Source organism: Anas acuta, chromosome W (genome assembly GCF_963932015.1).
Source record: "Anas acuta chromosome W, bAnaAcu1.1, whole genome shotgun sequence".
Taxonomy (NCBI): domain Eukaryota; kingdom Metazoa; phylum Chordata; class Aves; order Anseriformes; family Anatidae; genus Anas; species Anas acuta.
Window position 1 is genome coordinate 24,579,241 of NC_089016.1, and position 21,903 is coordinate 24,601,143.

Here is a 21,903-nt window from a genome sequence, read left to right on the forward strand (position 1 = left end):
ACCTCAGGGCTGTTGGGGCCTTCCCTTTTTACCAGCACCCTCTGCCTTCTCCTCTGCAGGCTTTCCTATCGTGTGCCACAGTCTGACCTATTTCCTTGAAGTCTGCAGACACCCATCTCTGTTCACCACCTTGCTCTCATCCCTTTCACCCATATCTCGTCAACCCTCACCAGCTGTTCCTTGAAACACAAAGCAAGGGTCTGATCAGAGGGTGACCTCTGGCACCACAGCATGACCCTTTGAGGGACATTTCTTCCTCCTCGTGGCAAATGTGTAACTTCCAATGTATACTCCATGGAAGTTTTTCTTTCCTGCTCTTTCCTACTACAAAAAGGAAGCTCCATCAGGGAAAAAACCCCTCCTGAAGTAGGCATCCCAACCCAGCAGGCTCCTTGCGGCCTGTAAGTCAACCAGACACAAGTCACCTCAGCGGCACCTTCCAAGCCAGGGGCCTGCTGCTGGCCTTGCAGCTTCTTGGCTAGACACAGCCAAGCCTTGTGCCTGCTGCTACCCACTCATGGACTCAAGCAGAAGGGACAGGACAACCCATGTTGGGGCCTTCTTTCTGTCTGTGTCCTCCTGGGTCTGGAGGCAGAGGGGATGCCACAGTCAGCATGCCAAGCAGGTGCCTTCTGCTGGCCTAGCAGGGCCACTGCCAGATGTTAGCCCAAAAGTGCAGCTCCCAGGGAGAAGTCAAGGCTGACCTGCCCCCTATGGACACAAGTGACCTCACAGTCCCTTTCTGTGACATGTTCCTGCTGCTGCCCTATCAAGTGCAGAGACAGAAGTGACCTCACAGTCACTGCCACAGTCACATTCCTTCTGCCGGGGCAGGAGATCTTGAGGCAGAGCTGAGCTCTTCAGAGCACACCCATCCATCTCCACTTTGTGGCCCTACAAGCTGATCACACCCATGACCCCTCACATCCATCTTTGCATGCAATGTGACTACACAGCAACCTCACATTTCTTGGCCTGCACCAAGGGGCTGACCCAGTACATTGCCTAAAGTTAGGGGTTAGGAGAGGGGCTGAAGGTGAGGAAGTTAATGCACAGGAATGGGGGAATCAGCTGTTAGGTGTTCATGCATGGGTTCAGGGACTAGGGCTCACCTTTCTGGGTTTGAATTTAAAGAAAGATTTATTGGGAGGGTTTGGTGTTCTGCTTTGCGTATCAGGTCTGTGGTTAAAGTGTGGACAAGCTTTGTGATTTAGGGTTTGTTTATTTTTTCCTATAATTCTAGTCCTAAATAGAGCATTTAAATCTAGTGTTAAGGGTAGGGATCAAGGTAAGCAAGAGAGTAAGGGTAAGGAAAAGAGGCTATGGACTGAGTTTTGGCTTCAGTGCATATTTAGAGGTCAGGCATAGGAGTAGTAGATTCCTGTCTGGGTGTGAAGTAGCATTTAAATTTAGGAATTAAGTTTACTTTTTGAAGCTGGGGAATAGCCTCATATAACTGTTTTAAGACATGGTTACAGCAGCTTCCGCATAGCCTGAACCCTCTTACATTTTACAAAATCTTTAATTTCTACTGGATAATCCCCTATTCCCTCCTCCAAATCTCACATTTCTCCTGACCAGGTCTTCTCCTGACCTCCCTATATCAGTTATATTCTTAGGGGCATTTTTCTGGTGGCTTTCATGATCTCAGAGTATCTGTCACAGCTCTGTTGGGTACTCGATTCTTGAGAAAAGCGGCTCTTAAGACACCATAGAAAAGGACAAAAACATCAATCAGAGCACCCTGCACAATGTGCCCAGCAGCTCTGTACAATCACAAAAGTGAGGTTCCTGTCTACAAGTTTTCTTTCCAGAATGGCTCCATGAGGATCCCCAGAAAACAGAAGAGCTGGGAGCAACCCCTTGGTTCTATTCCTGACAGCACATTTAGAAGAGGTATCCAGGCTTCTGGGTTTGCCCTGAGCAAGACCCTCTTGGTACTGTTGTGCTAGCAGGGAGGCAGTTGTGACCCAGGGCTGCACAGTGCCTGCTGCTGCCTGCAGCCACAGGGATGCCACTGCAGAGACAACAGGACTATCACCAAGGTACACAAGATATCAGGGCTTACACGGATACAAAAACCACGATGTGGAAGCCAAAAGAGAGTGCCCGAGGGCTACTGGGGCTGCTCCTGCATGTGGCAGCGGGGCTCTTGGCCCTGAGCTCCTCCTGCGTGCTGGGGCTTCTCCCCCAGCTCCAGAGGGAATGGGAAGAGATGGCAGCTCAGACCAATGAATTTCTGATGGCTTTCTTTATACCACCCTGGCAACGCCCGATCTCGTCTGATCTCGGAAGCTAAGCAGGGTCGGGCCCAGTTAGTACTTGGATGGGAGACCTCCTGGGAATACCGGGTGCTGTAGGCTTTTTTTTTTGTTTGCAGATGACACCAAGTTAGGTGCGTGTGTCGATCTGCTCGAGGGTAGGAAGGCTCTGCAGGAGGATCTGGATAGGCTGGACCGATGGGCTGAGGTCAACTGCATGAAGTTCAACAAGGCCAAGTGCCGGGTCCTGCACCTGGGGCGCAATAACCCCAAGCAGAGCTACAGGCTGGGAGATGAGTGGTTGGAAAGCTGACAGGCAGAGAAGGACCTGGGAGTGATGGTGGACAGTCAGCTGAATATGAGCCAGCAGTGTGCTCAGGTGGCCAAGAAGGCCAACGGCATCCTGGCTTGTATCAGAAACAGGGTGACCAGCAGGGCTAGGGAGGTGATCGTCCCCCTGTACTCGGCTCTGTTGAGGCCACACCTCGAGTACTGTGTTCAGTTTTGGGCCCCTCGCTACAAGAAGGACATCGAGGTGCTTGAGCGGGTCCAAAGAAGGGCGACGAAGCTGGTGAGGGGCCTGGAGAACAAGTCCTACGAGGAGCGGCTGAAGGAGCTGGGCTTGTTCAGCCTGGAGAAAAGGAGGCTCAGGGGCGACCTTATCGCTCTCTACAGATACCTTAAAGGAGGCTGTAGTGAGGTGGGGGTTGGTCTGTTCTCCCACGTGCCTGGTGACAGGACGAGGGAGAATGGGCTTAAGTTGCGCCAGGGGAGTTTTAGGTTAGATGTTAGGAAGAACTTCTTTACTGAAAGGGTTGTTAGGCACTGGAACAGGCTGCCCAGGGAGGTGGTGGAGTCAGCATCCCTAGAAGTCTTTAAAAGACGTTTAGATGTAGAGCTTAGGGATATGGTTTAGTGGGGACTGTTAGTGTTAGGTTAGAGGTTGGACTCGATGATCTTGAGGTCTCTTCCAACCTAGAAATTCTGTGATTCTGTGATTTCTTGTGAGGTTTATCTACACAGGAATCCATCTTCTACAGAAAAATAATTGACTTGTAGGGGGCTAGGAATAATATTTAATCAAAAGTGAAATAATGAGAGAAAATAATAATACAGACATTTAATAATAGAAGACATCATATTTTTTTCTTTCTGAGAAGAGCTGGGATTTCAAATATTGGACATAGTATTATAGATGAATTTGCTGAAGATGTGTGTATTCAAGTAGAGTCCTGATGGAATCCCTTAGTTCCCGGTTCCTCAAGCTGTAGATGAGGGGGTTCGCTACTGAAGGAACCACGGTGTTAGAAATGGCTCAATCTTCAAAATAGGATTAAATAAAAAATAGGATTTATTAAAAGAATATAAAAGAATAGAGGTAAGCAAACAGCGCTGGGTGCACCGGGAGTCTCCACTCCACCAGGACGCACACCAGTTACATCAAGTAGCTGAGTTTTATGCTCCTAGACTAATACATATTCATTACTACTTCTAAAAAAAACAGGTTATTATAATTAGCTTCCGGGGTCCAGTCCCTCCTACTGGAGCATGCGCATCAGTCTCCTCTGGGGGTCTCTAGGGGTCTTTCATGCTGAAGGCTCGTAGTCTTCCTCTCCAAGTTTTTTTCTCGTCCTTCCCCTTTGTTCTCCTTTGGCACCGTATCAAGTTTATAGAACATTCCCTGCAGGTCTTGTCTCCCAGCCATCCTTCAGCTTCTTTTTTCTTCTTAATCTCTTGGACACCTGGCCAGATATCAGAGGGCTTCATAGTATCCCATAACAGTCACTAGTTGTTATCAGTTGTTCTGAAACCCCCAGACATCAAAGACTTCATACAAACACAAATAGCTTTCTTATTGACACTTCACCAGTAATTAAAACATTCTTCACCAGCCATTCACAGGGACAGTCACACCTATAGCAGTGTTAAGTTAATCTCGAAGAAGACAGGAAAAAAGGCTGTAACTGTTAGAAATAGAAGTCCGGAATAACAAAAGCAAACAGGTTCATAAATTTGAGGAGTATTTTCTGAAGACTTGATAAATTGACTAGAATGAGGGGGAGACTGGGACACACTGCATCTGTGGTTCAAGAATTAAACTGCCAGTGCAGGGCCCAGAGGCAGACAGGACTGTTCTTTATTGACACGAATTGTTAAAACATTCCTAACAACGGTGTACAGAACTGTGACCACCAGGTCCAGGGATGGGGAGGAGATGGAGGGGGGCTTCAGGTAGGCAAACATGGCAGTGCTGACAAACAGGGAGACGACAGCCAGGTGAGGGAGGCACGTGAAAAAGGCTTTGTGCCGGCCCTGCTCCGACGGCATCCTCACCACTGTCCTAAAGATCTGCACATAGGACAGCACAATGAAAACAAAACAATCAAAGCCTAAAGAAACACTAAACAAAAGTGGCCCAACTTCCCTGAGGTAGGCATCTGAGCAGGAGAGCTTGAGGATCTGGGGGATTTCACAGAAGAACTGGTCCACATCATTGCCTTGGCAGAGGGGCAGGGAAAATGTAGTGGCCGTTTGCAGGACAGCATTGAGAAAGCCACTGCCCCAGGCAGCTGCTGCCATCTGGGCACAAGCTCTGCTGCCCAGGAGGCTCCCGTAGTGCAGGGGCTTGCAGATGGCAACGTAGCGGTCGTAGGCCATGACGGTGAGAAGGGAAAACTCTGCATAAAAAAAAAGAAAAGACCCCCAGAGGAGACTGATGCGCATGCTCCAGTAGGAGGAACTGGACCCCGGAAGCTAATTATAATAATCTATTTTTTTTAGAAGTAGTAATGAATATGTATTAGTCTAGGAGCATAAAAATCAGCTGCTTGATGTAACTGGTGTGCGTCCTGGTGGAGAGGAGACTCCCGGTGCACCCAGCGCTGTTTGCTTACCTTTATTCCTTTATATTCTTTTAATAAATCCTATTTTTTTATTTAATCCTAATTTGAATCCTGAGCCATTTATAACAGAGTGTAGCGGGCCTCAGATCCTCTGTATCCCCGACTCCAAAACCCCAGGGGCCGAACTCGAGTTTCCCCAGGTTCTTTCTGCCAGAGGCTCCAGGTGGGGTCGTTCTCCCCGGCTGCAGTGTAGAGCACATTCTTTACAACTGGTTCTGTTCGAACTGGCCCAAGGGCTACTGCATGGACTATTTCCTGCTTGATTTGTTCAAAAGCTTGTCGTTGTTCAGGGCCCCATTCAAACTCATTCTTCTTACAGGTTACTTGGTAGAGTGGGTTTACAATCAGACTGTAATTTGGGATGTGCATTCTCCAAAACCCCACAACACCTAGGAAAGTCTGTGTTTCTTTTTTGTTAGTTGGTGGAGACATAGCTGTTATTTTGTTGATCACATCCATTGGGATTTGACGACGTCCATCTTGCCATTTTATTCCTAAAAACTGGATCTCTCGTGCAGGTCCTTTGACTTTATTTTGTTTTATGGCAAAACCGGCTTTCAGAAGGATTTGGACTATTTTCTTCCCTTTCTCGAAAACTTCCTCTGCTGTGTCACCCCACACAATAATGTCATCGATGTACTGCAGGTGTTCAGGAGCTTCCCCCTGCTCTAGCGCAGACTGGATCAGTCCATGGCAAATGGTAGGGCTGTGTTTCCACCCCTGGGGCAGCCGATTCCAAGTATATTGGACTCCCCTCCAAGTGAAGGCAAATTGTGGCCTGCACTCTGCTGCTAGAGGGATGGAGAAAAATGCATTAGCGATATCAATTGTGGCGTACCACTTGGCTGCCTTCAATTCAAGTTCGTACTGAAGTTCCAGCATGTCCGGCACTGCAGCACTCAGTGGTGGCGTGACTTCGTTCAGGCCGCGATAGTCCACTGTTAGTCTCCACTCGCCATTAGACTTTCGTACTGGCCATATGGGACTATTGAAAGGTGAATGGGTCTTGCTGATCACTCCTTGGCTCTCCAATTGACGAATTAGCTTATGGATGGGAATCAGGGAGTCTCGGTTAGTGCGATATTGCCGCCGGTGCACAGTTGTGGTAGTGATTGGCACTTGCTGTTCTTCGACCCTCAGCAACCCCACAACAGAGGGGTCCTCTGAGAGACCAGGCAAGGTAGATAATTGTTTAATGCCCTCTGTCTCTAAGGCAGCTATACAATAAGCCCACCGGAACCCTTTTGGGTCCTTGCAATATCCTCTTCTAAGATAGTCTATGCCAAGGATACATGGAGCATCCGGGCCAGTCACAATGCGGTGCTTTTCCCACTCATTCCCAGTCAGACTCACTTCAGCCTCCAATACAGTCAACTGCTGAGATCCCCCTGTCACTCCACAAATATAGATGGGCTCTGGTCCTTTATAGCTCGATGGCATTATAGTACATTGTGCACCGGTGTCTACTAAAGCCTTATACTTCTGTGCGCGTGATGTGCCAGGCCATCGAATCCACACAGTCCAATAAACTCGATTGTCCCTTTCCTCCCCCTGGCTGGAGGCAGGGCCCCCCTAATCCTGGTCAGAATCTTCTTCGTTTCTGTGTTTGAAGGACTGTCTGCTGGAAGTTGGAGCAGCAAACTTTTCAGAGAATCCCTTTTTCCTGATTGTTTTCTTTTGCAACTCACGTACCCGTGCCTCTAGGGTCGCGGTAGATTTTCCATTCCATTTTCTCATGTCCTCTCCATGGTCTCGTAAGTAAAACCACAGGGTGGCACGGGGTGAGTACCCACCATATCGTCTTCCTTGCGTGGATGAACGCCTACCCCTGATAGCTGAGACGCTGCTTTGTACAGGTGTGGAGGAGAATAATCTCTCTTCAAGTTGATGAACCTTTTCAGAAAGTTTCTCCCAAGTGTTCTCTTTTGGTCGGTGGACACTGGTTGGTTCAGGTGGGGAGGACAATAGATTCTCTTCAAGTTGGTGAACCTTTTCAGAAAGTTTCTCCACAGCTGAGACGCAGGCCTGTAAGGAAGAGGAGAGACTTTCTTCGTACTGCCGGAGTTGTTTAGCCACTTCATCCACTGTGGGTTCCTCATCCTCTTTCCAGGCCATTATTGCCAATGAGCTGGCATATGATGATGGTGCACTCCGTACAAACTTCGGCCACATGGGTCGTGTACACCTGACTTCATCTGGATCTTTGGATGTTTGTCTGAGGTCTGGATCCTCATAAATCACTTCCCGTACGGCTAATTCCCTCAGGTACTGGATTCCCTTCTCCATAGTGGTCCACTTGCCTGGTAGACATAAAAGTTCTTCCTTGAAGGGATACCTTTCCCTCACAGCTGAGAGGAGACGTCTCCAGAGGCTGTTAGATTGTGCTCCATCTGCAATTTCTTTGTCAATGCCGGTGTCTTGAGCAAGGGATCCCAGCCGCTTGGCTTCCCTGCCGTCTAATTCCACACAATTGGCTCCAGAGTCCCAGCACCGGAGCAGCCAGGTGACAAGCTGCTCACCTATACAACAACCAAAATCTTTTCGCACATCTCGTAGCTCGCGCTCGTTTAGGCTTCGGGTAGTTACTGTTGATTTTTCGGCATCCTTATCTTCCTCCTCCTGGATCCTTGATGGCCCAGCGTCGTTGTCGTCTCCGTCGTCTCTATACCTAGATTTGGCAGAAGACTCTCTGCGTTCTAAACGACCTGAATCTCTATACCATTTTTTCACCTTCTCTATAGGGGCAGCTTGCACTGCTACTGCTCGTTTCCCTGACCTTGTTACAGGGTCTGCCACAGAAGTTGGAATACCCTCTGCAGGGTCAACTTGCACTGCTACAGCTCGTTTCTCTGACCCCGTTACAGGGTCTGCCACAGGGGTTGGAATACCCTCTGCAGGGTCAACTTGCACTGCTACAGCTCTTTTCTCTGATCCAGCCACAGGAGCTGGAGCGGCTTCAGGAGCTGGAACTGGAGCGGCTGCAGGAGCTGGAACTGGAGCGGCTGCAGGAGCTGGGACTGGAGCGGCTGCAGAGTCCACCGTAGGGGTCACAGTGGCCGTTGGATCTTTCACAGGGCTTGGAGTGGCCGCAGGGTCTGTCACTAAGTTGATAGCAGTATCAATGGCAGCTCGATAGGCATGAGCCAGGCCCCAGCATGTTACAATGATCTGTGTTACTTTGGAACTGCCAGAATCATGACACCTTTTTTTCAAGCATTCTGCCAGTTTTTGAGGATTTTGCCATTGTTCAGGGGTGAATTTCCAAAACACTGGGGGTGCCAACTGCTCTAGATGCCTGCCCATATCCTCCCATACTCCCTGCCACCCACAACTATACTGCCTCCGGGCAGATCTCCGGATGAGCTTCCTAAGTGGTTGTTTAACTTTAAGCAGAATCTGAAGTGCATTCAGGAGGCAGAACAACAAGACTATGCTGGTCTGAGTATCCCAAGAATATTCAATATCTTGGAGAGCTATTGTAACAAGCGCGGAGGATAAGAGGGCGGTGAAGGAGGAAGGGAGAGTGATCCAGGAGGATACAGGGGTGGTGAAGGAGAAAGGGAGAGTAATCAAGTAAGAAAAAATATCTTCCCCTTTCCCCTCCACAGATTGACTCCCTAATGGAAAAAAAACAATAGGTATAATTGCTAATAGTTTCCAAAATGCAGTTTCCAAAGTACAGAGTCGACGATGTTACTGAGTACAAATACCAAGTTAGAGTCATGACCAGATATCTCATCGTCTCATAAACCATTGCTACAACACTCAGTACCATAATGATCTGAAACCAGGGCCCGGAGAGGATAAACAACACTACAGAGAGCAAATACGGAAAATAATGTACTATAATACTCAATTTGGAAAACAGGCGCAGCAGAGTTGAGATTAAAGCAATCAGCATTATGACAAGTGACTATTAAGCAGGTCTAATCCTTACACCAATTTTAGTTTAACACACTCTGGTTAGATCTGCCGTTATCTCAACCTTTAGGGCCCCACGTTGGGCGCCAAAAAGACTGTCGTGGTTTAACCCGGCCGGCAGCTAAACACCACGCAGCCTTTCGCTCACCCTCCCCCCTCCCTCTCTGGGACGGGGGAGAGAAATGGAAAGTGAAGCCCGTGAGTTGAGATAAAGACAGTTTAATAAGACAGGAAAATAATAATAACAAAAATAATAATAACAATAATAATAATAATAATAATAATAATAATAATAATAATAATACAATGGTGATAATAAGTAAGTAATAATAGTATGTACAAACAAGTGATGCACAATGCAATTGCTCACCACCCACTGACCCATGCCCAGCTTTACCCTGAGCAGTCCGGCCCCTTCCCCCCGGCTAGCCACCCCTATATATTGTTTAGCATGACGTCAGATGGTATGGAATACCCCTTTGGCTAGTTTGGGTCACCTGTCCTGGGTCTGTCCCCTCCCAGCTCTTACTGCACCCCCAGCCTGCCTGTTGGCAGGACAGAGCGAAAGGCTGAAATGTCCTTGGCTTGGTATAAGCACTGCTCTGCAACAATTAAAACATCGCGGTGTTATCAGCACTCTTCTCATCCTAAGCCAAAACACAGCATTCCACCAGCTACTAGGAAGAAAATTAATTCTGTTCTAACTGAAACCAAGACACCTGAGAAAGACCCTCTTGTTACTGTGGTGCTAGCAGGTAGGCCAGCTGTGACCCAGGGCTGCACAGTGCCTGCTGCTGCCTGCAGGCACAGACACTGCAAAGACAAGAGGACTGACATCAATGCATATGAGACCTCGAGACTAAGACAGATACAAGAGCAAAAGAAAGCAATGAGGAACCAAAAAGAAAGAAGCAGTGAAAACCACTTCCTGCTGCTGGCCATGGCCATGGCTCCAGGGAAGCAGCAGTCACGACCTGAAGGCAGCAGAGAGGCAGAGCCCAGCGGGCAGTGAGGGGCAGCCCCGAGGGACACCAGGGCTGCTCCTGCATGTGGCAGCTGGGCTCTTGGCCCCGAGCCCCTCCTGCATGCTGGGGTTGCTCCCCCAGCCCCAGAAAACATTGGAAGAGATTGCAGCTCAGACCAATGAATTTCTGATGGCTTTCTTATTAGGTTTATCTACACAGGAAGCCATCTTCTACAGGAAAATAATTGACTTGTAGGGGGCTAGGAATAATATTTAATCAAAAGTGAAATAATGAGAGAAAATAATAATACAGACATTTAATAATAGAAGACATCATATTATTTTCTTTCTGAGAATAGCTGGGATTTCTAATATTATGCATAGTATTATAGGTGAATTTGCTGAAGATGTGTGTATTCAAGTACAGTCCTAATGGAATCCCTTAGTTCCCGGTTCCTCAAGCTGTAGATGAGGGGGTTCAGTGCTGGAGGTACCACTGAGTACAGAACTGTGACCAGATGGGGAGGAAATGGAGGGGGGCTTCAGGTCGGCAAAGATGGAAGTGCTGATCATCAGGGAGGTGACAACCAGGTGAGGGAGGCATGTGGAAAAGGCTTTGTGCCGGCCCTGCTCAGAGGGCATCCTCAGCACTGCCCTGAAGATCTCCACACATCCACAAGATCCACAATGAAAACAAAAAAAAACAAATGCTAACAAAATGCTAAACAGAATTGCCCAGACTTCTCTGAGATAGGAATCTGAGCAGGAGAGCTTTAGGATGTGGGGGATTTCACAGAAGAACTGGTCCAAAGCATTGCCTTGGCAGAGGAGCAGGGAAAATGTAGTGGCCATGTGCAGGACAGCATTGAGAAAGCCACTGCCCCAGGCAGCTGCTGCCATCTGGGCACAAGCTCTGCTGCCCAGGAGGCTCCTGTAGTGCAGGGGCTTGCAGATGGCAACATAGCGGTCATAGGCCATGACGCTGAGAAGGGAAAACTCTGCATCAAAAAAAAAGACTAAAAAAAGTACTTGGGCAGCACATCCTTGATAGGAAATGGCCCTGGTCTCCCAGAGGGCATTGGCCATGGCTTTGGGCAGAGTGGTGGAGATGCAGCCCAGGACGAGGAGGGCGAGGTTGAGGAGGAAGAAGTACATGGGGGTGTGGAGGCGGTGGTCGCAGGCTATGGTGCTGAGGATGAGGCCGTTGCCCAGGAGGGCAGCCAGGTAGATGCCCAGGAAGAGCGCGAAGTGCAGGAGCTTCAGCTCGCGCGTGTCTGCGAATGCCAGCAGGAGGAACTCGCTCACTGAGCTGATGTTGGGCATTCTCTGACTTTGTACTGGCTTCTCTGTTGAAGAGGGGAAGGCAGAGCAATGTTAGAACAGACTTCTCTGAGGAAAATAGGAAATAAAACAGAATGGTGGATAACTCAAAGTCAGAAAAATGCCAGACCAATGAGCTTTGCAGTATTGTTGCAAACAACTGAGCTGATTGTGGAGCAAAGCTGCAACTATTTTCCTCACTTTATTTTATCCTAGTTGCCCGTATAACACATAGGAGAGGTATTGAAGAGTGGAATGCCCTGACATTACTTCCACACTCCAGGTGATATCCTGTGGGTGCCAAGAGGCAAAGGACTTGTCCTCTGGGGAAGACTGAGCAGAGCAGCTCTGCCCATCACTCCTGCTCTCTGCTGCCCTGGGCTACCCCTCTATGAGCTACAGGACCATCCCTCTCAGGTGCTGCCCTGAGAAGAAACAGGAGACAGCTGAGAGCAGAGAAGCCCCACTCCAAGTGCAGCTGAACAGAATCTTCACCTTTTCTCCAGGGGACTGATCAGGATCTCAGCTCTTCCCACCTAGACAGGGCTGCAGAGGCCTCATTCCTGCTGCCCACAGACAGACAGCCAGCAGCATGGACATGATGTTAGTATGGAGGTGTCTTTTCCTTGGGCACCTGGATAACACAAGGATGCCACGAGAGAGCTGCATCCTGCGGGAGAGCAGCCTGCAGCCCAGGAGGATGTCCCACGGACAGAGCTGGATATCTGAAAGCTGGAGTGTCGCATAGCTCAGCTGCACTCCTGCAGTGTCTGGAGGAGGCTTGGCCACTCCTCTCTTATCTGACCAGGGGTAGCTAGGTTATGACATTCCAAGGGGCTTCTGCCAGACTTCCTCACCTCGCAGGGCAATCCAGCAGGGCTCTCAAAGCCTACTGCATTGCCCACTGCCCTCCCAGAAACAAGACCCAGCAGGAGACCCTTCCAGGACCTGCAGCTGCATGGCCCTGCAGCAAGGCACTTACCTTGTCAAGGGCTGTGCAGGTTTCTCCTGCAGGCAGCTCTCAGCATCTTCCTACTCACAACTGCCTCCAAGCCCTCTCTCTTTCTCTGCTCTCCCCATGCCAGCTGCGGTCAGAGCCCCCAGCCCTGCTGCGCTGTGCAGAGGAGCTGCTCCTGGGCACAGCGCTCTCTCTGCTTCATGGGACTTTCTGAAATGTGTTTACTCTGTCCCATGAGCCTGGCCCAGCTCAGCAGCACAGGCTCAGCCCAAGGCACTGCAATCACCCCTCTGGGGGCTTTGCTGATGAGCCCACAAACCTCAGGTCCTCAGAGACAACTGAAGACATCTCTCCAGAAGTGCAAGTCAGAGGCAAGTTTCCTGCAGTGTCCCCCTGAGGGCCAGCACTGACACAGCCTGCTTCATGGGTAGGGGCGAGGAGGCAATGAGGCCCTGGTGCTTTACCTATAAGCTGTCTCCTCAAAGGCCTCAGTGTCAGAGACAACAGCCATAGCCATGGACACAAAGACCTGGGTCCTGCTGGGACTTTTAGCCTTGCCATAGCCCTTGCTCCTCTCCAAACCAGTATGGCCTAGAGAATCCCAGACCTGTACCTCTTTACTGGGTAGTTGTAGACACTTGTCTGCTTGATATCACAGCGGACCTGAGCTGAGCATAACTCAGATCTTCTTGGTGGCCATACTCCTCATGAGGCAGCTCTGTAGGAAGCTGGCCTGGTTCCTGGTGAGCAGGCACCACTGCTCGTATGGCATCCCTCATGGTGCCCAGGCCCTCCTCCTCCTGTGTACTCAGCAGTGTCCCAGTCTGCTCTGATGTGTGGTGTTACTCTCCCTCTCATTCAGGACTGGGCTCTTCTCCTTGTAAATGTCTAGAGGTTTCTTTAGACAAAATCCTGTAGTTTCTCAAGCTCCCACCACACTGATGCTCCATTCTGTCAGCTGTTCATGTCTGCAGGCAGACAGTTCAGCCTCCATGTGATTGTGCTGTCTCTGACAAGACAGCAGCATTGGGAGGTACAGGGGACACAGAATCACACAGAATTGTCTAGGTTGGAAGAGACCTCAAGATCATCGAGTCCAACCTCTGACCTAACACTAACAAGCACTCCACTAAACCAACGTTTGGATAATACAGGAGTAACCAGTTGAATGGAACTGCAACACAGTCACAGAAAGGTAGTGGGTGGAAGGCTGCCAGATTCTACTTTTTATGTGCTTCATTCTCATCAATGGTGTCAGTTTCTCTGGAGCTGTGTCCTAAATGTTGTGGGGCTGTGAAGGACAAAGTTAGAAGGGCCAAAGCCCAGCTGGAGCTTAATCAATCCATTCCTGTCAAAGACAATATACACTGCTTATATAAATACTTTAAATAAAAGAGAATTAAGAATCATCATAAATTATTGGATGTGGGGGGAAACCTGGTGTGTTGGGTCTGTCTGAGCTGGAGTCACCTTTTCCCTGCAGCAGCCCGCACAGTGCTGTGCTCTGCACTCGTAGCTGGAACAGCACTGATATCACTCCAGTGTTGTGTCTATTGCTGCGTAGTGCTGGCACAGCATCAGGACTCCTTCTAAGCCCCCAAGAGCCAGCAGGCTGGGGGTGGGCAAGTGATGGGGAGGGGACATTGCTGGGGCAGCTGACCTAAACCAACCAAAGGGATATTCCATAACACCTGATGTCACACTCAGCAATAAAAGGGGGGGCTCTCGTGGGGGAGGGGGCTGTTCCTCCTGAACAACCACTACGCGTTTGAGGCCCTGCTTCCCAGGACGTGGCCGAACACCGCTCGCTGATGGGAAGTAGAGAATAATTTTTTCTCTCTCTGTGCTTCCGCGCGGACTGATTGTTTCTTTTGTTTCTATTTTTCCTCCCCATTCCCTTTCCCTTTAATTAAACCTTTCTCATCTCAAACCTCAAGTTCTCTGTGTTGTATTTTCTCCCCCTTCCTCTTTGAGGAGAGGGGGAGTGAGAGAGCAGTTGTGGTGGAGCTCAGCTGCCCACCTGAGTAAAACCACCACACCTGGTGACAAGAGATGAGGTAAAGGTTGAGGTACTTAATGCCTTCTTTGCCTCAGTTTTTATCAGGAAGACCAGTTGTTCCCCTGGACATTTCTTCCTCCTCATGACTGTGCCCACCTTTGAGGGTGGTTTGTGTCTTTTTTTTTTTTTTTTCTCTCCTCCTCTTTTCTACGACCAAAGAAAGCCACACTCCTTTGCTGGACTGCTGCATGCCCTGGAGCTGCAGAGCTCTCCTCTGCCTGCTCACAGCAGATTGAGCACATGAGCTCTGGTCAGTCCACCTCGGACAGGCTCATGCTCTGTGGGCTCCATTCACTGCTGTCTCCTGGGCTCAACAGAGGAGTCCAGTGCAGGGTTCCTTGCAGCCCTAGGGCAATGGCAGTGACCCCATGAGCTGGGTCTGCCTCCCAGCCTGCCCAGCACGGCCCTGCAGAGTGTCCCCGTGCCCCGGGCACCACAGCCCCTCCGCTCTGCAGAGCAGCACCGCCAGCTGGGGCTGGGGCTGGGGCTGGGGCTTGGAGGGCGCTTCCCCTGAGTGTCATCTAGGCCAGCATCAGGCTTCTGGATGTGAGCATGATGTTCACTGTGCACAAGGAGCTGAGAGACTGCCAACAGGCATGGGGCTGGAACATTGCCTGCAATGTCCCTCCTGCCTTAACACCTCACAGAACTGGCACAGAAATGGCTCCTGAGCAGCAGAGAAACTGGGAGCCCAGCAGCAGTGCTCTAAGGTTCACATTCAAATTACTTCTAGGTGGGCAGGTCTAGGGCCAAATAGGGGGTGTTTTGTAGGTATGGTATTATGAGGTCAGTCACGCTTCAGAAATTCCTAATCCAGACCTCAGTGAATGTCCATAAAGAGGATTGTGAGTTGAGCTCTTTCTGAAGTAGCTGACAGGTCATCCCTTGAGTCCTGGCAGATCTCTGCCATTAGGCTCACATCTGCCAGTGCCTGTGACAGGCCAGCAGAAGACACCTGCTTTGCACTGTAGGCTGTGAGATCCACTCTTCCAAAGTGCCTGGTAGGCCCCAAAGAGGAAGAGGTCTTGGATAGGAGTTGTCATGTCAGAGGTGTCAGCTTTTGTCTGAAGTTATCCTTCAGGGCTGCTTTAAGTTTTCTACACAGACATGGCCACTGCTTCCAAGATGCCTGTGAGAAACTGAAGCATGCATGAGGATGTGGGAAAAGTTACCCTAGATTAAAAATTACCCTGGATTAAAAGTTACCCTGGATCCATTGGATGGCTTGGCCATCATAAAGTAACAATTCTGAAAAGGTAAGGGGGTTTAGGTAATATTGATGCTGCTGCAACACTGACTCTGAAAATACTCCCTTCAGACTCTTACTGTGTTTCTAACCCCTAACTGCTACTCCTCACCTTGACTGTAATCCACTACTCTCCTGCTTAACCTCAAACCTTCTACTGAAGCCAAAGCTCAAACCTTAAGCCTTTACCATTTACCTCTCTCTCACCCTAATCCTTGTCCTTATCACTAGGATTGAAATATTCTATTTAACCTTAGCACTCAGGCCAGCCCTTTAGGGCTAAATATGGACCTGAATACCCCAAGACTGTGCACTATGCCTAACCCGGGAAAGCTCTAATCCCTAATCCCTAAACTGTAACAGAGAAGTGAGATTTGAGGGAGGGAATAGGGATTCAGCCAGCAGAAATTAAGGATTTTGAAAGAGGTAAAAGGGTTCAGGTTATACTGATGCTGCTGCAGTCATATTAAGTCACTGAAGCAGTGACTTAAAACAGTCATATGAGGCCCTTCCCCACTTTCAGCCAATAACCTGAATTCATAAATCTAAATACTACTCTACATCCTGACAGGAATTCACTACTCTAATGTTTGACTTCACAGTATCCACTGAAGTATCCACAGAACTTAGTCCATAGCCTCTTACCCTTACTCCATCGGTTACCTTGAACCCTACCCTTAACACTTGCTTCTAAGTGCTCCATTTACCCCTAGATTCTTGGCAGACCTAAACAAATCCTTAAAGCACACAGTTTGCCCATACCCTAACCAGAGATGTCACACCCTAAACAGAACACCAAACCCACCCAATAAACCTTTGCTTAATCTCTAGCCCAGCAAGGTGAGTCCTACCCACTGATCCCAAACCTGAATAATGAACAGACAAAGCCCCTGTTTCCTGTGCGTTAACCTCCTCAGATTCAACCTGTCTCCTAACCTTAACTTTAGGTGCTTGGCCCCTTGGGGCACTGAAGGAACTGAGAGCTTGCTGTGATTCCATCATAAAGCTGACTTAAAGCAGTCATGTGAGGCCCTTACCCTATTCTGACCTGTAACATTAATACCTAAATCTAGATGCCAATCCACACCTTGAGAGGAATCTACTGCTCTAATTTTTGAACAAAATATCCCTTGAAGCTAAAATTAGTCCAAAACCCTTTTCCATTACCTTTATGCTCTTGCTCAGCCTGATCCCTGCCCTTAACACTAGCATTAAAATCCTCTAATTAACTCTAGTATTCTTGCAGATCTAAACAAAATGCTAAACCAAAGAGCTTGAACATACCCTAACCACACGCCTGACACCCCAAGCAGAACACCAAACCCTCCTATTAAAAATTTGCTTAATCTATGACCCAGAAAAGTTTGCCGTAGCCCCTAATGACATAAATGAACAACTAACATCCAAAGCCTGTCTTCCTGTGCATTAACCTCCTCACCTTTAACCCTTTTTCTAATCTTTAAATTTAGGTTCTTTTTCCCTAGGGGCAAGGCAAGAACCATGAGGTTACTCTGCAGTCACATGGCATTCAAAGATGGATGTGAGGGGCCATGGATCTGATCAGCTTGTGGGCCACAAGGAGGAGATGGGTGGGAATGTTATGAGGACCTCAGCTCTGCCTCAGAATCTCCTGCCCCAGCACGAGGAATGTGACTGTGGTAGGGACTGTGAGGTCACTTCTGTCTCTGCACTTGATAGGGCAGCAGCAGGAACGTGTCACGGAAAGGGACTGGGAGGTCACTTGTGCCTGTAGGTGGCAGGTCACCCTTGACATAGACCTGGGATCTGGACTTTTGGGCTGACATCTGGCAGTGGCCCTGCTAGGCCAGCAGAAGGCACCTGCTTGGCATGCTGACTGGGGGATTCCCTCTGCCTCCAGACCGAGGAGGACCCAGGCAGAAAGAAGGCCCCCAGATGGGTTGTCCTGTCCCTTCTGCTTGACTGGAGGCAGTCTTGCCTATGAGTGGACAGCAGCAGGCACAAGGCATGGCTGTATCTAGCCAAGAAGCTGCAAGGCCAGCATCAGGCCCCTGGCTTGGAAGATGCTGCTGAGCTGACTTGTGTCTGGTTGGCTGACAGGCCGCAAGGAGCCTGCTGGGTTGGGATGCCTACTTCAGGAGTGGTTTCCACCCTGATAGAGCTTCCTTTGGTAGTAGGAAAGAGCAAGAGAGAAAAAAAAGACACAAATCTACCCTAGAAGGTTGGCACAGGACTTCTAATTTTGACCTGCACAGCCCCATAACATTCAGGACACAAGTCCAGACAAACTGACCGCATGCATGAGAAGGAAGCACCGAAGAGGTGGAACCTGGCAGCCTTCCATCCCCTACCTCCTGTGACTCCGTGCTGCAATTCCATTCAACTGGTTACTCCTGTATTATCCAAACTTTCCTGCAGCTCCTGATGCTGCTGTCTTGTCAGAGAGAGCACAATCACAAAAAGGCTGAACTGTCTGCCTGCAGACACGACCAACTGACAGAATGGAGCATCAGTGTGAGGGAATATTTAGGATTTGCAGCATTTTGCCTAAAGGAACCTCTTGACACTTTCAAGGAGAAAAACCCAGAACTGCACCAGAAGAAGAGTAACCCCATGCATTAGGGCAGACTGGGACCCTGCTGAGTGAGCAGTGCCCAGGAGGAGGAGGGCCTGGACACCACAAGGGATGCCATACGAGCAGTGGTGCCTGCTCACCAGGAACCAGACAAGCTTCCTTAAGAACTGCCTTACAAGGAGCAGGACCTCCAAGAAGATCTGAGTTATCAGACTGAGCTCTGATCCCATGTGACACTACTCACACAAAGGGTCTGCATCCAGCAGTGGAAGATTTGGAAGTCCAGGAGTCCCTCAGACGCTCTGGTGAGGAGAGGAGCAATGGCTGTGGCAAGGCTCAAAGTCCCAACAGGACCAATGTCTTTGCATCCACGGCTATAGCTGTGGCTCTGTGTCACTGAGGCCTATGAGGAGACAGCTGACTGTGAAAGCACCAGGGCCTCATTGCCTCCTCACCCCCAACCATGAACCACGCAGGGGTCATACCATTCTCCTGCACTTGGCCATGCACATCCCCATCTCCTACTGCCCCACAAAGAGCACTGAGCAACCTGTCAAAGGGAAGGATCTCCTTTCCCAGGGGCCGGGGTCAAGGCCTGGCTCTTGTGCTTGGTGACACACATCCAGTTTTCCTACACATCAGTGTCACCTTCACATTGCCTTTGTCTCCTTGTCCTCACTGCCTCCAGTGTTCTGCTCTAACGAGCTCCAAGGGAGGCTGTGTCAGTGCTGGCCCTCAGGGGGACACTGCAGGAAACTTGCCTCTGACTTGGACTTCTGGAGGGATGTCTTCAATTGTCTCTGAGGGCCCGAGGTTCATGGGCTCATCAGCAAAGCCCCCAGAGGGGTGATTGCAGTGCCTTGGGCTGGTGCTGTGCTGCTGAGCCAGGCCGGGCTCGTGGGACAGAGAGAGCTCGTGGCAAGAGGGCCCTGGTGCAGAGAGACAGCTGTGCCCAGGAGCAGCTCCTCTACACAGTGCAGCAGAGCTGGGGGCTCTGACTGCAGCTAGCACGGGGAGAGGAGAGGAGAGAGTGCTTGGAGGCAGCTGGTAGTGGAAGGATGCTGAGAGCTGCCTGCAGGAGAAACCTGCACAGCCCTTGACAAGGTAAGGTTCTGGCTGCAGGGCCATGCAGCTGCAGGTCCTGGAAGGGTCCCCTACTGGGTCTTGTTTCTGGGAGGGCAGTGGGCAATGCAGTAGGCTTTGAGAGTCCTGCTGGATTGCCCTGCGAGGTGAGGAAGTCTGGCAGAAGCCCCTTGGAGTGCCCTAAGGCAGGTGCTCCCGGTCAGCCCAGAACACCCTGCCCTGGCTGGCCATGCCGGGCTCTCTGTCAGCTGCCCCGTAGCTCCTGCAGCCATGGAGGTGCCCCTTGGCAGGGCCCTGTTGGTGGCAGGGTGCTGCAGGGCAGCGCTGAGCACAGCCGCGTGGGATGGGGTCTGTGAGCACGGGCAGGGGGAAAGAAGAGGTGGGCGCAGAGCAGCTGCTCCTGGCAGGGACAGCTGCAGGCAGCAGAAAGAGCGGCAGGCAGCCAGAAGGAGCTGTTGCCAGAAATGCTGTGGCAGGGGGGATTTGGGCACCTCGTGGCCATGCCCTGCAGTGCAGATGCCTTCCCCTGGAGCAGCCCCTCCCTGGCCTCCTCTCCCCCTGCAGCCCATGGACTGTGGGCAGGCAGGGGTAGAAGAGAAGGTAGAGCTCAAAGAGATGCTCCCAAGCTCTGTCTGTGTGAGAATTTCACTCAGAGACAAGGTGAGGTTTCTGTCCAGCTGCACTTGGACTGGGGATTCTCTGCTCTCAGCTGTCTCCAGTTTTTTCTCAGGGAAACTCATGAGCTGGATGGTCCTGCAGCTCAAAGACAGGAAACACAGGCTAGATTAGAACACGACTTGTGGGCAGTGGTGTGTAACTGCCTTCAGATTTGTTGTTTGAAATAACACTGAAAAGCTTACTGATCTGACCAGTGAACTGAACTTGAGCTTCTCCCATGTTCCTGATTTATTCCTGATGTACAGCAGCAAGGACTCCTCTGCAACCCTCAGCAGCCCCTGCTCTCAGTGCCACTCTCAGCCAGCACCAGCTGGACCTCAAGTAAGAGAGCTGCAGAAAGATTCTCCTGCAAAGAGAGATGCTCAGGCAGGAGGGTGCTCTACAACTTGTAATAAGTCTCCCTCAGAGATGTGCGAACTAACATTGTTCTGACTTCTCCTCTTCAACAGACAACTGTGTTCAATGTCAGTAAATGTCCAACAGCAGCTCTGTGAGCGAGTTCCTCCTGCTGGCATTCGCGGACACGCGCGAGCTGCAGCTCCTGCACTTCGCGCTCTTCCTGGGCATCTACCTGGCTGCCCTCCTGGGCAACGGCCTCATCCTCAGCGCCGTAGCCTGCCACCACCGCCTCCACACCCCCATGTACTTCTTCCTCCTCAACCTCGCCCTCCTCGACCTGGGCTGCATCTCCACCACTCTGCCCAAAGCCATGGCCAATGCCCTCTGGGACACCAGGGCCATCTCCTACCAAGGGTGTGCTGCACAGGTCTTTTTCTTTCTGTTCTTTATATCAGCAGAATATTTCCTTCTCACCATCATGGCCTATGATCACTACGTTGCCATCTGCAAGCCCCTGCAATACGGGAGCCTCGTAGGCAGCAGAGCTTGTGCCCAGATGGCAGCAGCTGCCTGGGGCAGTGGCTTTCTCAATGCTGTCCTGCAAACGGCCAACACATTTTCCCTGCCCCTCTGCCACGGCAATGCTGTGGACCAGTTCTTCTGTCAAATCCCCCACATCCTCAGGCTCTCCTGTTCAGGTTCAGACTACCTAAAGGAAGTTAGACTTCTGGTGGTTAGTGAGTGTTTCTTTAACATTAGTTTGTTTTGTTTTCATTGTGGTGTCCTATGTGCAGATCTTCAGGACATTGCTGAGGATGCCCTTTGAACAGGGCTAGCACAAAGCCTTTTCCACGTGCCTCCCTCACCTGGCCGTGGTCTCTCTGTTTGTCAGCACTGCCATAGTTGCCTACCTGAAGCCACCCTCCATTTCCTCCACATGCTTGGACCTGGTGGTGTCATTTCTGTACTCAGTGGTACCCCCAGCAGTGAACCCCCTCATGTACAGCTTGAGGAACCAAGAGCTGAAAGCCACACTGAAGAAACTGATTCTGGTGATAATATGTACTTAGGAATAAATTTTCTATCTCACTTTTCTAGTTTAACTCAAGTTAATCTCAGGAATTTTGTGATCTCTATTTTTAGCATTTGTCTTGTCTCAGCTTGGATAGAGTTAATTTTCCTCCTCATAGCTGGTAGGGTGCTATGTTTTGGCTTAGGATGAGAGGAGTTCTGATAACACACTGATGTTTTAATTGTTGCAGAGCAGTGCTTACACCAAGCTAAGGACGTTTCAGCTTCTCACTATGTCCTGCCAGTGGGCAGGCTGGGGGTGCAGCAGGAGCTGGGAGGGGACAGAGCCAGGACAGCTCACCCCAACTGGACAAAGGGGTATTCCATACCTTCTGACTTCATGCTAAACAATAGATAGGGGTGGCTAGTCGGGGTGGGGGGGCCGGACAGCTCAAGGTTAGGCTGGGCATCAGTCAGCGGGTGGTGAGCAATTGCGCTGTGCATCACTTTTTTGTACACATTATTATTAGTGATACTGTTGTTGTTTATTATTATTATTATTATTATTATTATTATTATTATTATTATTATTACTATCACTGTTAT

General features: G+C 50.0%; 2 pseudogenes; both read left to right on the top strand.

The window, feature by feature from the left end:
• Positions 1-2,245: 2,245 nt before the first annotated feature.
• On the top strand, positions 2,246-2,363 carry LOC137847547 (5S ribosomal RNA; annotated as a pseudogene).
• An 18,056-nt stretch (positions 2,364-20,419) lies between these two features.
• On the top strand, positions 20,420-21,356 carry LOC137847438 (olfactory receptor 14C36-like; annotated as a pseudogene).
• The last annotated feature ends 547 nt before the right edge of the window (positions 21,357-21,903 follow it).